The 17,872-nt window shown below is 49.3% G+C and overlaps 1 protein-coding gene across 2 annotated transcripts in view; it reads right to left on the bottom strand.

Annotated features, from left to right (window-relative positions):
* PTPN14 (protein tyrosine phosphatase non-receptor type 14) overlaps positions 1 to 17,644 on the bottom strand; it is a 143,358-nt gene extending 125,714 nt beyond the window's left edge. For both annotated transcript variants that reach the window (XM_037496802.2, XM_037496803.2), the window contains exon 1: positions 17,567 to 17,644. The gene's annotated coding sequence lies outside the window, so the exon portion shown is untranslated. The remainder of the gene's footprint in view (positions 1 to 17,566) is intronic.
* Positions 17,645 to 17,872: the final 228 nt, after the last annotated feature.

Raw genomic sequence — 17,872 nt, 5'->3', positions numbered from 1 at the left:
GTGCTTTCGGTCTGTCTGCCTGTTCTGTTCCCCACTCTGTCTCTGGTGAATCCTCTCACCGTCCCACACCTCTGGCCTGTACCCCAGCTCTTGTATAAATAAATAAATAGATAGATAGATAAATAAATAAATCGATGACTAAATATCAGTTATAAACTGTAAAACCTAACAACACATAAATGGACAATGCTCCATGGGGCGGCTTTGCCGAGGACAGACATATAGACAGGCACTACCGACAGGCACGCTGTCTCCTCGCAGTCCCCTGAGAAGCGATTCGAAAGGAGGTACCACATGTGCCAGGGACCAGAGGCCTTTTATGTATAGGAAGCAAACCCCCAGAAATAACCCACCTAATTAACAACTGAGAACTGCTAGTCATAAACATATTAACTCAATATGTTTATAATCCACTGTTTTTACTCATACATTAAGTGTGTGGAAAAACAGGGAAATGTATGCTTAAGAAAGAGGAGAGGAAGAATAAAAAATTCTTTGAATGCAATATTTGTTCTATTTGAATATTATTCTACATGTAGAACATGATCAGTTGCATAGTTACTGGAAAGTTTAGAAAGTACAAAACCAGAGAGGCTTATCTCTGGCTGGGAAGGTAAGTGGTATGAAGATTCTTCAGACATTTTAAGGACTCGCGTATGCTTGTTTTAAATCCTGAGCTCTGGTGTGACACCAAAAATGACAGGTCCCAAGCCACCTTCACAGACACCCACCAGCAGCAGAGGACAAGCCTGGATGGCCAGTCCTCAGGAGGGCGAGTGGCCAGGCCACTCATAGCAGCTGCACTGGGGGTGACAGACTGGCCCAACTGCTGTGAGCTCCAGCAAGGAGGCGGGAGAGGCGGGAGCCGGTGGACACGCAGCAGGTGGTCAGGAGCACACGCCTGTCCTGCCTGGAAGCTTTTCATCGCACTGACCATTCCGTGTTGGGGACAGGCAGGCAGATGGACATTAAGACAGTCCTTCTCAGGTCACTAACCTAACTCCTGCCTGACGCTCACCTGGGAGGTGGAGCCTAGAGGCCGCAACAGCTGCCGTTGTTCACCAAGGACACGTGCGGCGACTTGGAGAAGAGAAGTGCATGATGCACAGCTCTGGAGCCGTAAGTCAGAGATCGGGGGCAGCGTGTGAGGTGGGGCCTCTTTTATAAAAGCATGACCTCCATTATGAGGGCTCAACCCCATGACCACCTCACCGCCTAAGGTCGTACCTGCAAACACCAACACCTTTGGGAGTTAGAATTTCAACAGTGACAGCCATGAGAAAGACAATGGTGAAACAGCAGTTCCTGGGAGGGGAGGGGAGAGGAAAAAGGACAAATACTGGGCAGTGGATGGGTGGCACTAACGGATCTGGGTGGGGACACTGCAGTGACCCCCCGGTGATCAGCCGGACCTCAAGCTGTGCTCTCACAGACTTGGTCTCTCTTACACACTTGATCTCAGCTCTCCCAAGACACAGAATCGGCATAGCACAATGCAGACGGTGGCTCTCACTTTGTTTTTGAATAAAACAGCTTAAGAAAACATTCGTAATGAGCACAACAAGCCGGGAGAAAACCTCAGTCATCACCAGTCCAGATGTGTACCCACACAAGGCCAGCAAGCACCCTACCTTCCCAACATCAGAGCTGATCTGCCACGATGTGGTTTCTGTGCGAACATCAAGCTCCTTATTCTCATTTACATCCGTGCCTGAGAATACAATTTTCCCAGAAGATTTACCTACTTCAAATTCAAAATGTCATAAACCAACAGGTCCCTGCCTTTCCAACAAATCTACAATTAATGCCAGGAAAATGAACTGAAATTAACATCAGAGACCATTTCAGGCACGAAGGTTTGGTTTTCACATCCCTGCTATTCCAATGACCATTCGTCCTCACTGAGTCTCAATACTCCCACTGTTCATATGTCCTCTAAACCCTCACACCCCGGACCTGCAGCCAGCAGCTGCCCCTATCCATAGAGGCCCTGGCTCATATCAGGCCCTACACCGCACCTGCTGCTCCCCCACCTAGGCTCCCCTAACCCCCCCCACCCCCGCCCAAAGCTGTGACCTTTCTCACCATGCTGTGGATGCAAATGCAGAGAATGAGATTCTCAGTCCCCAAGATGCCTGACATTCTTCTGTGCAATGAGGCGGAGGTGTCTGCCCTGAGCTGGTAGCTGTGACACCCAACCACCATCCTCGAACCCAGAGCTTCTTCCCCCATCAGCACGCCATCCCCCCAACACGCACACAACATATGTACACACACACCCTACACATACAGACGCATCACACACATCCTCCACATATACCCGACATATCACACACACACACCGTACACACATCCATGCACACACCCACATGTATACAAGTGTACCATCTGTCCGTGGGTTCTGGGCCGAGTCCACCCGCCCTGCCAGTGTTCCCCTCTCTGCTGTGAAATCTCAGAGTCTGGCACAAGGAACCTTCTCAAGGGGTTTTATGGGTGTGTCTGGACACCCAGGTTTCCCAGCAGATGTCAAGCTCATATTGTGTGTAGCAGAATATACCCCTCGTGACCCTTGGCTGGTCAGCCAGAGATGATACAGCTGCTACTTTACTGTTTGAGGGGGAAGAGTAGGAAAGACCAGTTCTTAAGTTTCAACTGGTGTTTTCTGCTCTATAAGCCACATGGCAATAGACAAATCTAGAAATCAGGGCAGGAATGTTTCCCACTGTTAGGAAACCGGGTTCCTGAGGCTCAAACATGCAGCCAAAGCTGCAATCTGGGTGAGTTCAGCTCTTCACCCCCTGAGCAAGAATCATTGCTGTGACTCGACTCAGAAAAGTTGTAAGACTTCAGTCGAGTCTGTTTGCTCTCATTTTTCTCAGAGTTTGGTTTTACTGTCAAATTGTATTTAAGAAACAGCAGGCTGAGAAAACATCCCAGAATATGAAGGGGGATGAACACCAGAAGTATTTTTTTTTTCACAATGATGTTCAGAAACCAGGAAAAAAAATTACAGGTGGTCCTAGTTTTATTCAATTTAGCAGGTGAAAAACAATACAATTTGTTTCCAAAGTTTTTGTTAAAAATATCAAGGTTGGTAGTTACCTAAATTAAGCAGTCAACAACGATGAAACAAAATGAAAACTGCAAAATGTGGCTCTAAATACTGATGATGGCAGGACAAGCCAATAGTCTTTCTAGAAAACAAGCTGGCCCCAAGTATCGCACTCCAGAAGCAGTCTGAGTCCCTGACCCGACACCCTACTTTAGCACCTATGTCCCAAATAAATGTCATCTGTTCTCCAGTGTTCATGGCAATGCTGTTCACACCTATTAGAGGTGAGGGGATAGTTGCAACTGGTCACCCTGGACATGCCCCACCCTCTCCCCGTGAAGCCCAGTGAGCCCAGGGCGGTCAGCATGGACCACACTCACTGGTTTGCTTTGGCCAACAAACAACACCTTTGCCACCTCCATTCAGCACGGGCAGCGGGCTCGACAGCTGCCACTCTCCTCCCACCTCAGCCCTGAGAACAGCCTGTCCAGTGAGGGGCTAACCTTCAGCCTCGGCCCCCAAAGGAGACAGACAGTGGGGTCTGGCCCAACCTAGCCAAGCTCCTGAGAGCTACAGCCTGTGGGCAGCACTTACAGGACAGGCAAGGACTTTGTGGTGAGCCAGCCAGACGCAGGGCCCTTCAGTAGTTACCAACATCAACAAGTTATATTATAGAGAAACTACAGAAAATACATGTGGGGAGAGGCCTCCCTGGTGGCCTAGGGGTTGAGTCTCAGCACTATCACCGCACAGTAGAGTGGCCTGAGTTCAATCCCCAGCCAGGGAGGTGACCCACATGGCACAGCAGACCTCTCCTGTCTCCCCGCTGTTCCCCTCAGCAGTGGATTTCAGTGGATCCACTTGTTCTGCCTCCCACTCTGTCTCTGGGGAATCCTCTCACCTCCATACCTCTGGCCTACACCCCAGTTCTTACATGCATAAATAAATCTTTAAAAAAAAAAAAACACTAAGATGGCAAGTAGCAGCATGTATAGACATGGAGCACATAGAAGTTCAACTGTGAAGATGTGCTTGCATGCGAACACAGGATATAAAAAAAAAGTTGTAGCTGGAAATAGACTTGTGGGTAGACCAAAGCATTTGAGTGTGTTATTACTGGGAAGAGAAAGAACGAATGCTCGGATTTACCAAATGTGCTGCTTCTCAGCTCAAAAGCACCCACCAGAGGGTATCGGGGTTTCGTGTCAATTTCAGTGAAGATCTTCTGAATGAAGGTGATCTTTGATTTGTAAGGGGAGCATATTAAGCATAAGGTCCTATTTTTTGATAACTCTAGGCCGTCCTCAGCTGGTGGACACAGCTCCTGACTCGGAGATGAGCTGTGCTGGGAGAAGCAGGGTGCCCTCCCTCTCACTGAGGGGTAACAGAGCCACTTCTGAGCTGGGAGGCCAGGCCCCCAGCGCAGCGGCAGTGCCTGCTCTAGATTCACATGCAGACTGGACAGTAGCCCCACCCTCCCCTGGGCCCCCCTGCCCAGGGGCGCTGCAGAGCAGACAGCATCCCCTGTTGCGGGGCCTGTGCCTTGGCCTCTGTAAGGTGAGTCCTGCAGCCAGACCTGGGTGGCTGCAGGGATCAGAGAGCTAATCCACTTAAAGTACTTGACTAAGTACTTGCGCACGGCAGGAAGGAAACCCAAGCCAGTCACCAGCAGGGCCGGGCTGATCATCACACACTGGCCAGGGAACTCCTCATGGCCAGTCTCTACCCGCTGACCCTGTCCTCCGGGGAGACTCAGGGACTCCCCAGAACAGACTGGGGACCTTGTAGAATCGCACCATCCAAAAGAAATGTAACGTGACCACAGTGCAGCCCCCCCAGTCACTTGCAATCTCCTAGCGACCACATTTAAAAGTAAAACAGGATGGGGCCTCCCAGGTGGCGCAGCGGTTGAGCGCTGGGTTGCGAAGCTGCCCGCAGCCTCTGCAGCGCTGGTTCGATCCCCGGCTGCTCCCCGGCCACCAGAGGAGGGTCCCACATGGCGCGCAGACCTCTCCTGCCGCCCGCTGCTCCCCTCAGCAGTGTACTTCGGTCCTTCTGCCTGCTCTGCTCCCCACTCTGGCTCTGGTGAATTCTCTCACCCTCCCGCGCTTCTGACTGTACCCAGTGCATGTATAAACAAACAAACAAACAAACAAATAAAACATGCCTCTTAAAAAAAAAAAAAAGGCATTAAAATTGTAAAAAAAAAAAAGTAAAACAGGATGGATGGAATGAATTTTAATAACAGATTCTACTTACTTGAATAAAGCTGAAATTTGACAGGTCACCAAGTGTTAAAAATGATGTTTTTTAAAGATTTATTTATTTATGCATATAAGAACTGGGGGTACAGGACAGATGTGCGGGAGGGTGAAAGGATTCACCAGACACAAGAGTGGGGAACAGAACAGGCAGACTGACAGAAAACACTGCTGAAGGGAGCAGCAGACAAGACAGGAGAGGTCTGCTGCACCATGTGGGTAGCTCCCTGGTCAGCCGGGGATCGAACTCCCGCTGCAGAGACTGCAATAGTCTCACAGCACTGTGCTTAATCCCTTGCACCACCAGGGAGACCCTATACTACTTTTTTTTTTTTTTAGCAAAGTCTTAGAAAGTCTAGGGTGTACTTGATGCCCAGTATGTCCCCCCCACAACCCAGTCACCTCAAATGCCAGATGGCTGCCTATGGCCAAGAGCATGAGCATTCATCAGGGGTTAACAGCCCTGCCTTCGAAGAAGTCACAATCATTTACTCCACAAACCGGTGGAGGGATGTGGGAAGGAGTGGGGGAGGAGGAAGGGCAGATCAGAGATGGCCTGAGCCCGAAGACTTGGGGTCCCGTGTCCTGGGTGGGAGGACAGGGAAGGGGTTGAACCCCAGCTCGTCTCCGTACCAGCTGCAAGACTTCCCCAGAGCAGTCCCTCACCCTGCCCCCTCATCTCTCGTAACAGTTGAGTTTGAAGGTGGTGGAGTGAAAGCCAGGCATAAAGGTCCACTGTGTTGTAGGGGAACTGCCACAGTGAAGACGGAGCAAAGGCACTGGGGATAACAGAGCAGCCAGAGAAGACAAGCACTGCCTGTCACAGCCCTCCTCCCCTCAGTCTCAGAAAACAAGGTCAAGGGCAAGGCTACTGATGAGGGTTGCAAGCACACGTCTAAGTCCTCCAGGGGTCACACCTCCTTCGCCTGCCTCCTTTCTTCTTGGCAGTTGTGCAGTTTATACATTCACTGTAAGACAGGTTACCACATCCACCTTTCCTAGAAGGATGAGGGCCCTGCAATGCCTCCAATTTAAGTGTAAATTTGTTGCTAACCAAGTGAACATTATTCTTCACTGTCCTACAAATATATAAAATTAGCCTGTTTACTATCCTTAAAATGTCCCCTGAAAGCTGATTTTTTAATAAATTCCTGGTACTTTATTTTATTTTATTTTATTTTTTTTTAAGATTTATTTATTTATACAAGCACTGGGTACAGTCAGAAGCGCGGGAGGGTGAGAGAATTCACCAGAGCCAGAGCGGGGAGCAGAGCAGGCAGAAGGACCGAAGCACACTGCTAAGGGGAGCAGCGGGCGGCAGCAGAGGGCTGCGCGCCATGTGGGACCCCCCTCCGGTGGCCGGGGAGCAGCCGGGGATCGAACCGGCACTGCAGAGGCTGCGGGCAGCTTCGCAACCCAGCGCTCAACCGCTGCGCCACTGGGGAGGCCCTGGTACTTTATTTTAAACTTGCTCATGTTCTTTGCTCCCCTCTCCCCCAAAATCCAATTACTAAATAAATAAATAAATATAGTCTGGTCTGCTATTGAAGACTTCAAACCTTTACTCAACTTAATAAACCAAGACATTATTCTAACTCACAAGCTGAGTTACTTTAAAGACAAGAAACATGTCTTCTCCATTCCAGCCACCTTCTAAAGCAAATTTTTTTCTAGAAATTATTCTATATATTAATGTTCCCTGAGATTACATGCACTGCATAAAATTAATTTAAAAAAGAAAAGGTCCTCACTAAAGTGATTTCAGCTTTGGTATACTTCTGTCTACTGCAAGCCTCGTAGAGTCTTTTTAAAATCAATTTTTATTGAAGTTAACAATGCATTACAAGATTATGTAAGTTTTGCGCTGCAGCTTTATAATCAAGCTGTGTATATACTACATGAAGTTCAACCCTAAAAGTCTAACTCTATCCTTCAACATACGATTGACTCCTTTTTCCCAATTTACCTCCCCCTTCTCTTCTAGTAACTACTAATTTGGCCTTAGAGTCTAAACACTTATTTTTTATTTAGTTCATTCTTTGGTTTCTCTGTGCACCACATGAGTGAAATCATGTGGTGCTTGTCTTTCTCTACCTTATTTCACTGCAAACAATACCCATTAGGTATATCCACATTGCACATGGCAGGATTTCATCTTCTTGACAGCTTAGTATTCCATTGTGTATGGTTACATCTTCTTTATCCATTTCTCAGTAAATGAGTACTTAGGTTTCTGGCTATTACCTATTGTAAATGACGTGGCAACAGAAACAGAGGTGCATCTATCTCTTGAAATAGCATTTTTGGTTTTTTCAGGTAAATACACAGAAGTGGGATAACTGGATCATAAGGAATTTCTATTTTTAAATTTTGAGGGCTTTTCTGGGAGTCTTTCAAAAAAAAGATTTATTTATTTTTGCATAAAAGAACTGGGGTGAAGACCAGGAGGTGCAGTGGGGGCAAGAGAATTGACCAGAGATAGTATGGGAGCAGTGCAGGTAGATCCACTGAAATACACTGCTGAGGGGAGCAGCAGGGAGACAGAAGACGTCTGCTGTGCTCCGTGGGTCAGTTCCCTGGCCGGGGACCGACCTCCAGCTATAGGACTGATAGTGCCAAGACTAACCCCTAAGCCACCAGGGAGGCCCCTTTTCTGGGAGCCTTTGAAACACAAGCATATCACAAATTTCAACTGTTCTCTTCGGCCATTGCGATTGCTTCATCAGCCTATCGATGAGAAAATAATGATGTAAAACAAGAGTCAGCAGACAGAGGAGTGATCCCAGGCAGGGCTGGTCTCTGCAGCTGAGTCTCCACCCATGTGCTGGGGGTGGGGTCTGCATCTCTCATATCTGCGCCCCAAGTGTTTCCACCTGATCACATACACAGTAAAAACTTACCAGAATCTTCCAAATGAAGATAATTTATCATGAAGGAAGAAAGGGAGGGGGAAGAGAGGAGGAAGCAATCTTTGGGTAACTCAGCAGCTGCAGACAGGCAACCCAAGTGCCTTTGCGTGTCCAGGGAAGGCAGAGGCGACAGACCACTGGACTCACCTGCCACTGGAAAACAAACCTCATATTGAAAACAACCCACCAGCTGCTCGGCAGAAGCAGACCATCCTTTCAGCCTTTATTTCTAGATGCCTCTTAAGTAAAGCAATAATTTTCTGAAGAATAATATCAAAATGTGTCATTTCATTATTCTGGAGTTTTTAATTCAATTCCCATCAGTTACTCTTTTTTTTCTCTTAAGTCACATAACTATTTCGTAAGAAATCCACTGCCTTTGAATCAAAGAATTTACATCATCCTTTTTAAATGAACGTTCTGGGTGGACTGTGCAGTTTTAAAGCCTGTACAGATTTAATCACAAAGAGTCTCAAAGTCAGCCCCATTTCTCAAGTGATAACTTGGAAACTTGGGTATGTATATTATTTTACACATACCCCCTTCATCTTGTAAAGCACATTTCACAAAATAATAATAAAAAAGAAGATGCTTAATAGAGAGGACTTCATTGGTAGAAACAAATGTTAATTGCTTGCTAGAGTCTCCAATGAAACCCCAACGCTGCCTAGAAAAGACACACCCCTTCATGACCCTAACAGAGACACCAGCCTCAGCCACAGGTACAAAGCCCCACAGTGAGACCCCTGTGCACCGGATACGTGGCAGCTCCATCCCAGAGGAGAGCACGCTGAGGGCAGAAGTCGCCCTTCTGGCCAGCAGTACCACTTACCAGCCCAGATCTGCTTCCAAACCTGGACCCACTCACACCCTCACACCCCAGGACAAAGAGCAAAACACACCCATGGGTTGGGGGGTATGGGCCGGGGGGAAGGGGCTGGGGCTGGCGAGGAACAACAGCCCATCACACATCACAGCCTCATCAATGGGAAAAGCAGAAGAGAGAATTCACAAAAGGAATCCTGGGCTTGGGTTCGAAAACCACTCGGTTTACAGTCTCCATTTCAGATAATGAGCCCAGGGACTCCCTTCAACTTGTCTGTGGGGCTTTTTTTTAAGATGCACTTTATAAAGGAAAAAAACAAAAAGCCTTATGTCAATTAAAGACATTTACCTGACACCTCAGTCACCAAAGCCTCTAAGCATTTATTCAGCACCTACTCTGCAGCAGGGCAAAGACCCCCAAAGTTGAATAATTCATAAACCCCGTCCTCCAAGAGCTCACAACTTTCTTCCGGGGAAGAGAAGAAAGCTCTGGAAGAACCATGTGATGCTGACAAAGGCGACAAGGACAGTCCCTCTGCAGAGAGGGGCAGTGCTGCCCGGGGGGCAGCCCTGGAGAGCAGCCTGGCTGCGAGGTGACAGGTGACCCTCCACATCTGTGCTGTACACAGGCAGGGGTGGGGGGGCGGGATGGGGGTCATAGAAGGGAAGCTAGCCAGAGTAGCCAGAGGGAGGAGGCAGGTTAACAGGACACAACATGGGGTGGGAGGAGCGGGAAGGCCTGACCAGGGGGCCAGGTAGGGGAAGGCTGCCCAGAGAAGGCAGTCTTGTGGGAGCCTTGGGGACCGGGGGGTGGGGAGGGGGGAGACGGACCCCAGACAGAAGAAGCAGGACCCCAGCAAGGCTGTACCTGTCCGAGGGCAGACCTCAGCACCGCAGGGCATATAGCTGAGAATCAGGGCATTCTCTGCAGAGAACCTTAGCCTTTAGCTGAAACGTGTTTCGTAGGAATACATAACTTCTAACAAATTCACATTCATGAGTGTGAAATCTGCCTTAATCTCTTTTCCTTGAGAACCACAGTGATGACCAGAGCCGCTGTGGAGACCTGGGGAGCAGGAGGACACCACCACTGCTTGCATGGGCCTGGGTGAGCACTGGTGTCTGGGAAGGGTGGGCTTCCGCCTCGTGACAATACTCCAGCAGGATCACGGCCACCTTCCCCTTTATAACACTCCACACAAGAGAAAATAATGCTCTGCTTACGTGTACCTGGGTTCTGAACCCTCCTCTTGCCTGATTATAACATCTTACTGGTCCTTTATTAATGAAGGAATTGAATAAAATCTCTGACATAAGGTTGTTTTTTAAAAGTGAAAATAGAAACTCTTTGAAAGAGTACATGACTAAGGATCTTGGCTGTGGGTTTGGTATCTACAGTGTTTATTCTGTTGAGGTGTGTTCCATCTATCCCCAATTTTTTCAGGGTTTTTACCATAAAAGGGTGCTGAGTCCTATCAAATGCTTTCTCTGCACCTACTAATACGATCATAAAATTTTTGTCTTTCTTTTTGTTGATGTAGTGAATGACTCCCAGTGATTTTTTGGATCTCGAACCATCCTTGCATGCCTGAATAAATTCCACTTGGTCAAGACACATTATCCTTTCAATACAGTGTTGAATTTTTTACCTCTCTGCCTCCCCCACCCCTCCTGGATGCCTCAGGTCTATGGTCAGCTTGCAAGTTTTATCTGTTTCTCTGACCCTTTGTTTGGTTTCTCTATATTCTGCATGTAGTTCTCTATATTCTGCACATAGTTTCTCTATATTCTGCTAAAATTTTGTTGGGGACTTCTGCATTTATATTCCTAAGGAATATGGTCTCTGTCTGCTTTTGGTACAGAGTGAAGCTGGGCTCATAACAATGCTACTTCAATGAAAATAAGAATATTGAAAGCCAGCCTTTGCTGCTCTTGACAGTCCAACAGGCAGTGGGGCGGGAGGGTAAGGAGCTAACCAAAGACACGACAGAGACCCAAACTCCAAGGTTCTGAGGACTGATGGATTTATTATTGGATCCTGGAGGAGGAAGGGGAATAATAAGAGTGAGTACTGATTCTCAGTGGCTAGCTAACTCAAATGGATGGCAGGGTCCCAAAGACAGAAACGACAGAAGCAGCAGATTTTATAGCAAGAAACCAGCAAGTTAATTTGAGACAGGAAGAGTTTGCCACATAGATTTGATACCCAGCCAGAGAGAAGCACCAGATGAACCAAACTGTTTGGAGCCACATACAGAGATCAGGATTAGGGATGAGAGTCAAGCAGACCCACTCAAACAGCAACATCTAATCAATGTTCTCCAGGGTCTGGGTCCAGATAAGGCTCATAAATGGCGCCCGGAGACCACAGTTCTGCAATGGAAAAGCGGAATTAGCAAACCAACACAGTGAAAAAGTTCAGTGACTGCTTCAACAAGTCTGAGGACAGAGGTGGATGGGTTGAGATTCCATAGCTCAGTGTTTCTCAAAATGCAGTTGTTCAAGGCCCCAGAGCATCTGCTTCCTCTGGGAGTACCTTTAAAATGCAAGTACTGGATGATTTCACGTCTATGCAGAATATAGAGAAACCAAACAAAGGGTCAGAGAATAAGACAAAACTTGCAAGCTGACCACAGACCTGAGGCATCCAGGAGGGGTGGGGGAGGCAGAGAGATCAAAAGAGGGTAGGGAAAAGTAACAATGATTGGCAGGTCATATGGTAACTCCATTTTTAGTAGAATGAGGAACCTCCATACAGCTTTCCATAGTGGTTGGACCAGTATGCAATTCTATTCCTAGGCATCTACCCAAAGGACACAAAAACACTGAGTCAAAAGTATACCTACCTATACCCCTATGATTATTGCAGCACTATTTACAATAGGAAAAACCTGAAAACAACCCAAATGCCCAAAATATACGGCTGGATCAAGAAGATGTGGTACATATACTCAATGGAATACTATTCAACAATCAAAATGATAAACTCATGCCATTTTCAGCAACATGGATGGATCCAGAAAGGGTAATTCTCTGTGAAATAAGTCAAAAGGAAAAAGAAAAATATCAGATGGTTTCAGTTATAGGAGGAATATAGGGGAACCAAATTAAGACATCAAGGGGAAAAACCAGTAACAATACGAAACAACAACAAACAGACAATTATAAACCACAGACATCCTGCAGGGAGGGGGGGAGGGAGAGGGATCAGAGGGAGGGCGGGAGGGAGGAGCACAGGGGACTATTCTGATGGTCCACTGGTGGAGGAAATTCTACAGGAGACTACAGGGGAGCAAACATTGTTTAAAAATGAACAATGATGTAAAATGTATATAAATTTTAAAAAAGAAAAGTAACAATGATGTAAGGAAAAAAGTACTTTGCCTAAGAACAAACTTTCAAAAAAATGCAAATTCTCATGCCCCACCCCAGACCTGCTGCATCAGAAGTTGCTGTGGGCAGGGTTCAAAGGGTTCCCCAGCTGATTCTAAGCTCCCTGGAGTTGGAGGTCCACTGCCATAAGAAACGCCCTGCTGACTTGCAGGGAATGGAGTGTGGAAGAAAGCCCTCCCAGGGTATGGAGTTCCCAAGGCCTGAGGAAATGAGTGTGTATCAAGTGTGCTTCTGGCTCAACCACAAGCCTGAGGAATTTGCTAATTTTCAACAGGGAATGATAGGCCATGTGAGCGAAAACTTGTAAAGCATTGTAGAAAACTTGTAAAGCATTGTAGATAAAGCCACCAGCCAGGCGGCTCCGAGCAAAATCCCCTAATTTTCAACACTAAAAGCTCAATCACCACTCCCAGCTGATGCCTTTCTCCTTTTCCTACCAGACACCACTCTGGTGACCAACACCTAGCGTGTAAGGGCTGGCAGCCCAGGGTTACAGGCATCGGGATGAGTGATGGCTCTCTGGGTCAAGCCTTAAGCCAGTCGCACTGAGCACCTTCGAGAAGTCAAGTCACCCACATACCAAATCTTACACAGAGATGGATCCACCCATGGCCCTCATGTGTTGTTTTTTTCCTAAAAGCTGAGACCTGGAAGCAAAGCAAACAAAAGCTGGATGGGAAAGCAAAACAAAACCAAGCCAAGCAATAGAACAGCGACAGGAAAAGGGGAAAGGAAATTAAAACAATGTTAATAAGCCACTTATAACTCAAGTTGGAGCATAACCACCCCTGCCCACAAAAAGGTACTGGGTAACTATTACCTTTCCTTGCCACGCTAAGCCCGTCCACAAGCATTGCGTCACATCCTCCCATTCAGAATTATAAACAATTCAGAGGCTATTTTCATAGCCAGCGTGCATGCAATATATGGCCAAGACCGGCGGGTTCCGCAGTGCATCCCTCTGCCCACCCTTCGCACAAGTCCAGCCTGTCCTTCCTATTTCCAAGGTCTTCCCCCCCCCCCACCCCACCCCCAGAGGGGTCTCCTGACCTCCTGGCCTGCATGCGGGACTTAACCAGTTCTTGGCTGTAACAATCCATTCTGCTCAGAGATCACACACCACACACCATTCCTGACATTTTACAAGCCTTTCCTTTCTTCTAACATTTCCTCCCGCTGGGAGGCTAGTTTGAAGATCAAAGAGTTAATGTTGGTCAAATACTTGAGGCTTCTCAGATGAAGTACAGGGTTCCCCTACTCTCTGAAAGGAGAGCATTCCAGCGAAACCTTCTGTAAACTGAACCTGGCTCAAAGTGACAGAGCAATTACAAGACACTTACTTATATGGAAAAAATTTTGAGTGGTCCCAGGCCCAAAAAATAACCTATCAAAGCTTATGAAATGTCAAACAAGCCTAAAACAACACTCACATTAGGCAAAAGCAGGACTATGAGGTGTACTGAATCTGTATAAAGCTGTTCCCAGGAAGGGGGAGGGGGGCGCAGTTCCCTGCTCAAGGTGTGGCAGCTACAAAACCAAGACAGAACTCCACTTTCACTTTTCACCTTTTGTCCTAAAAATGGAAGTCCTCTTCAAATTTCTCTTGGTTAGCGGAAAAACAGGTCATAGCATAGGTCTTTCGTAAAGTGAAATGGTATAGTACAAACTTTTGAAAAGCAGGGCAACCCTTGGTAACACTGACGTTCAAATCACCTGAGGGAGCATCATGCTAGAGGTGCTGCAGGTGACTATGCCTGGACTTCAAAGAAGGAAATCAAGGCTGCAAAAAGGGCTCCTTTGTGATGACGGGCTGGCTTCTGCAGGCTTGCTCAAGGCAGGCAGTTATTCTGACTTCTTTAATCAACTGGATATCAACATCAGAAAGACAAGGACCGCTGTGAGCACAGGCCCTTGTGCGAAAGGGATCTTCTGTCTGCTCTCCTCCAAGTGCCTCTGTCCTCACTTCCCTCATGCCTGCACCCACAGCTCATCCTCCTCCCCTCCCAGAAGAGGGGCCATGGCAGCTGCCAGCTAACACATTTGCTTTGAGCCAATAGACCAAAAAAAAAAATATATAAAAAATAAAAAAGGTCAGAGACAAAGCTTTATGTGTATGTTGGCATGCATGTGAATTCAGGCTGCTAGAAAAAAATGACACACACAAAGAGGACATTCACAACATTCAGCTCCTCCGATATTTATAGCCATCCTGCCCAAAGGCGCTGCGTGCAGGGCACCAAGTAAAGAGCTGACCCCCAGTCTCTCACTGAAGGCGTCATCAGCACTGACCAGTCAGCTACTACCCACCCGCCCCATCTTGTAGACAAAGACCCTGAGACCCCAAAAAGCCCACCCATGATCATGCAGCTGAAGGATGGCACAGCAGAAGTTCCATCCCAGCTAAGTTTTGAAGTCCCAAGCCTGGATTCCCAGCCCAGCACCCCGGGCCAGGGAAAGCTCCAAAACTTGCCCCACATCCGCCTGGCCCACTCAGCCTCCACCGGGCTCACACAGGGAAAGCTAAGTTGAATCAGTAAGGGGAGACCACAGTCTTATTTCAGACATACATTTTACCTCCCCTCTACCAAAATTTGTTTGTTTTCCCTCATTTAATAAACCCAAACAGCAATAATTTAATTGGCTCATTAAATATGTCATCTTATCTCGCTCCCCTGATTACCTCGAACCAAGCACATAGCACTGTTCAGAGGCTTAGCATGAGCTCAATAAACACACAGCACTTGGTGGCTAAGTAAAGACGACCAAATGCAGAAGAGGAGAGGAGACTAGAAGGACAAGAGGGGGGAAAAGGCAGAACATCAAAGTGTGTTTGAGTGTGTGTGTGTGTGTGTGTGTGTGTGTGCGCGCGCGCGTGCGCACACGCGCGCACACACAGGCTTCTCTCAAGAAAACAGAGGTGGCCTGGGGCGGGGAGTCCTAGAATTCTGGACCCCTGACCCATCCACTCAGTGCAAGGCATAATTCTCCTAAAAATTCTGACTTTCCTCTGCAAGTTGTCTAACTGCTCTCCCTCCCTCCCCATCGCTGGCCACAGGCACCAACAAACCTCAGTACAGCAACTATTAATGGCAACGACATGTGCAAGCAGTTTGGGTGCTGGGCAGGTCCTAGGATTAGCAAGAAGGGCTCGTCTTGGGTCATTTCTCTCTGGCAAGTCCTATACCTTCAGGAAAACTGACAGGTATGGTTCTTGGGATATGGCCAGGTTGGGGGGTGGGGAGGACGTGGAGAAAGACCTGAAATTGCAGGAATTCAGTCTGCTTTTTTCACTCGGATACACTGGCTCAAGATGACAAAAGCAGACCTCTGCCACCTTGGGCTGGACACAGTCACTCGGGACTCAGGACTCCACCACCACTCCAGCCTCGGAGCAACACCCCAATGGCTAGGCAAGCCCTTGAACTTTCCTTGGTAGCATGTGCTGAACCCCCAGCCACAGGGCCACAACAACCCACCAGGAGACACTCAGTTCTCACAAACTTTCAGGAGGAGAAGCAGCCACTACAGCTGTACTGAATAAGCCCTGTCAAAAACAGAGAACAGTGTGACAGACATCCATACCAACTACACAGCAGCCCTTCGTTAAGGCCATCAGGTCTAAGGCATAGGCTCCTAACCCGTTCACCAAATGCTAAGGTGGCATTCAGGAAAGGCCTGGTCTGCTCAGGTAGTATCACCTGTTGTTCTCAGGCAGCTCTTTGGGAGGTGACCAGCGGCACACACTTGTGAGCCTTGGCTGGGGCCAGTGAGCCAATTAAAATGTGGATGGTTGCATGCCTGCTGCTTGCTGGACTTCAATAGGAATGGAGGTGTGTCTAAAAGGGGAGACCGACCGGTGCTCCCTGGAAGCTGCTTTCCCATCACTAGGTAACAGCTTCCAGTTCCATGCCTGATGTTTTCTGTTTTTTGTTTTTTAAAAAAAGCTACCCAGCAACCCTGCACCCACCTGACCATAAATCCCCACCCCAACCCCACAGCTGGGTCAGGCCTTTCTGTACATCTTAGAAGATTCTCTTTGCCTTGGCTGTTTACTCTTCCTGATGCATGTTCCCCCACAACTTACCCCAAGAGACAACCCTACAATTCTGGGCACAAGGCACCCCCACAATAAGCCTTATTGGCTCCCCCCACTGCCCATCCAAGGGATGCAGGGTCCTCTCTGAGCCCCTGTTACTGCACCATCACCACCACCACCACCCCCAGGGCTCCAGCTCCCAGAGGACTAGGCAGGTTAGCTGTATGCCAGAGTGGACTAAGCCATTTTAAGAAAGTAACACTTTGCTACAAGCCTGTAATGAGAAAGTAGCCTACAGTCTAAAGAGCCCTCACCCTCACAAAGAGACCGCAACTGCCAGTCCTCCCCCCCCCCCCCCACTGAACCCACAGTCTTAAATTGGAGGGGGGCAGGGGTGACAGCCACTGAAGGGATTAATGTAAGGAAAGCAGGGAATCCCCCTTCCTCAAGGCTCCCTGGAAAGAGGTGGAAAATCCACTTACCCATCCTCCCAACGCAGTCGGGGTCATGCCAGAGAGAGAGGAGCAAGCATTACCACCACCCCGGGGCCTTGCTCACACCCAGAACTTTGCAAGTTTGAGATGCAGGGCTGTTCCGAAATTACGCGGCCATGGGTTTTCCCTGAGATCCAACCCAACCAGCCATGCAGGGACCACAACGCCCAGGAGTTTTTGGCCAGCTGGGGCCTACCCGAGGGCAAAAGACTCTTCCCCCTCCCTCCTCCCCAAGCCCCCTCCTCCCTGCTCCGGTTCCCAGACGGGCAAAGGCAGCAGGGAGTGCGCCCCTCTCCAGGGAGAGCCACAGCACGTCCTCCGCCTTTACCCTCCAGGACCACCGCCCGGGGGGCTCCAGCTGCCCCTTCCAGGCCCGCGCTGGCCCCCCTCAAGCAGAAGAGACAGAGAGGAGGGGAACGAGGATGCGGGTCCAACCACGACTCCTGGGCAGCGCGACCTTTCCATCGCCGCGCCCCGGCCCGGCCGCCCCGAGGGCAGGTCCCACCGCGGCGGAAGACCCTGCGGCCCGGCCCTCGCGCGCCCCGCGGCCCGGAGCGCCCCGCGGGACCCGGCGCGGCCCGGCTCCCTGCGCTCACCTGCTGGCCCGCGGGTCGGGGGTCCCGCGCGGAGAGACCGCGGTCCGCAGCGCCCGGTGCCCGAGTCCTTCCAGCCGCGGCGGCGGAGGCGAAGGGGAGGGAGGCTGGGGCGCTCCCCGCGCCGGGGCGCACGGCGAGGGCGCAGCGACCGCCACCCGGGCGCCGGGGTCCCGCCGGCGGGGGGCCGGGGCCGGGGCCGCGGGGGCGGCGGGGTGGGGAGGACGGTCCGAGGACCCCCGCCGGGAGGCCGGCGGCCGAGCGCCGAGGAGCCGCGACCTGGCCCCGCCCGCGCCCGCTCGGGAGGAA

This window comes from Talpa occidentalis, unplaced genomic scaffold (assembly GCF_014898055.3).
Source record: "Talpa occidentalis isolate TD23 unplaced genomic scaffold, MPIMG_talOcc4v2.1 talOcc4.8, whole genome shotgun sequence".
NCBI classification, from domain to species: domain Eukaryota; kingdom Metazoa; phylum Chordata; class Mammalia; order Eulipotyphla; family Talpidae; genus Talpa; species Talpa occidentalis.
The sequence above is the reverse complement of the archived record's forward strand: the minus strand, read 5'-3'. Positions and strand labels throughout refer to the sequence as shown.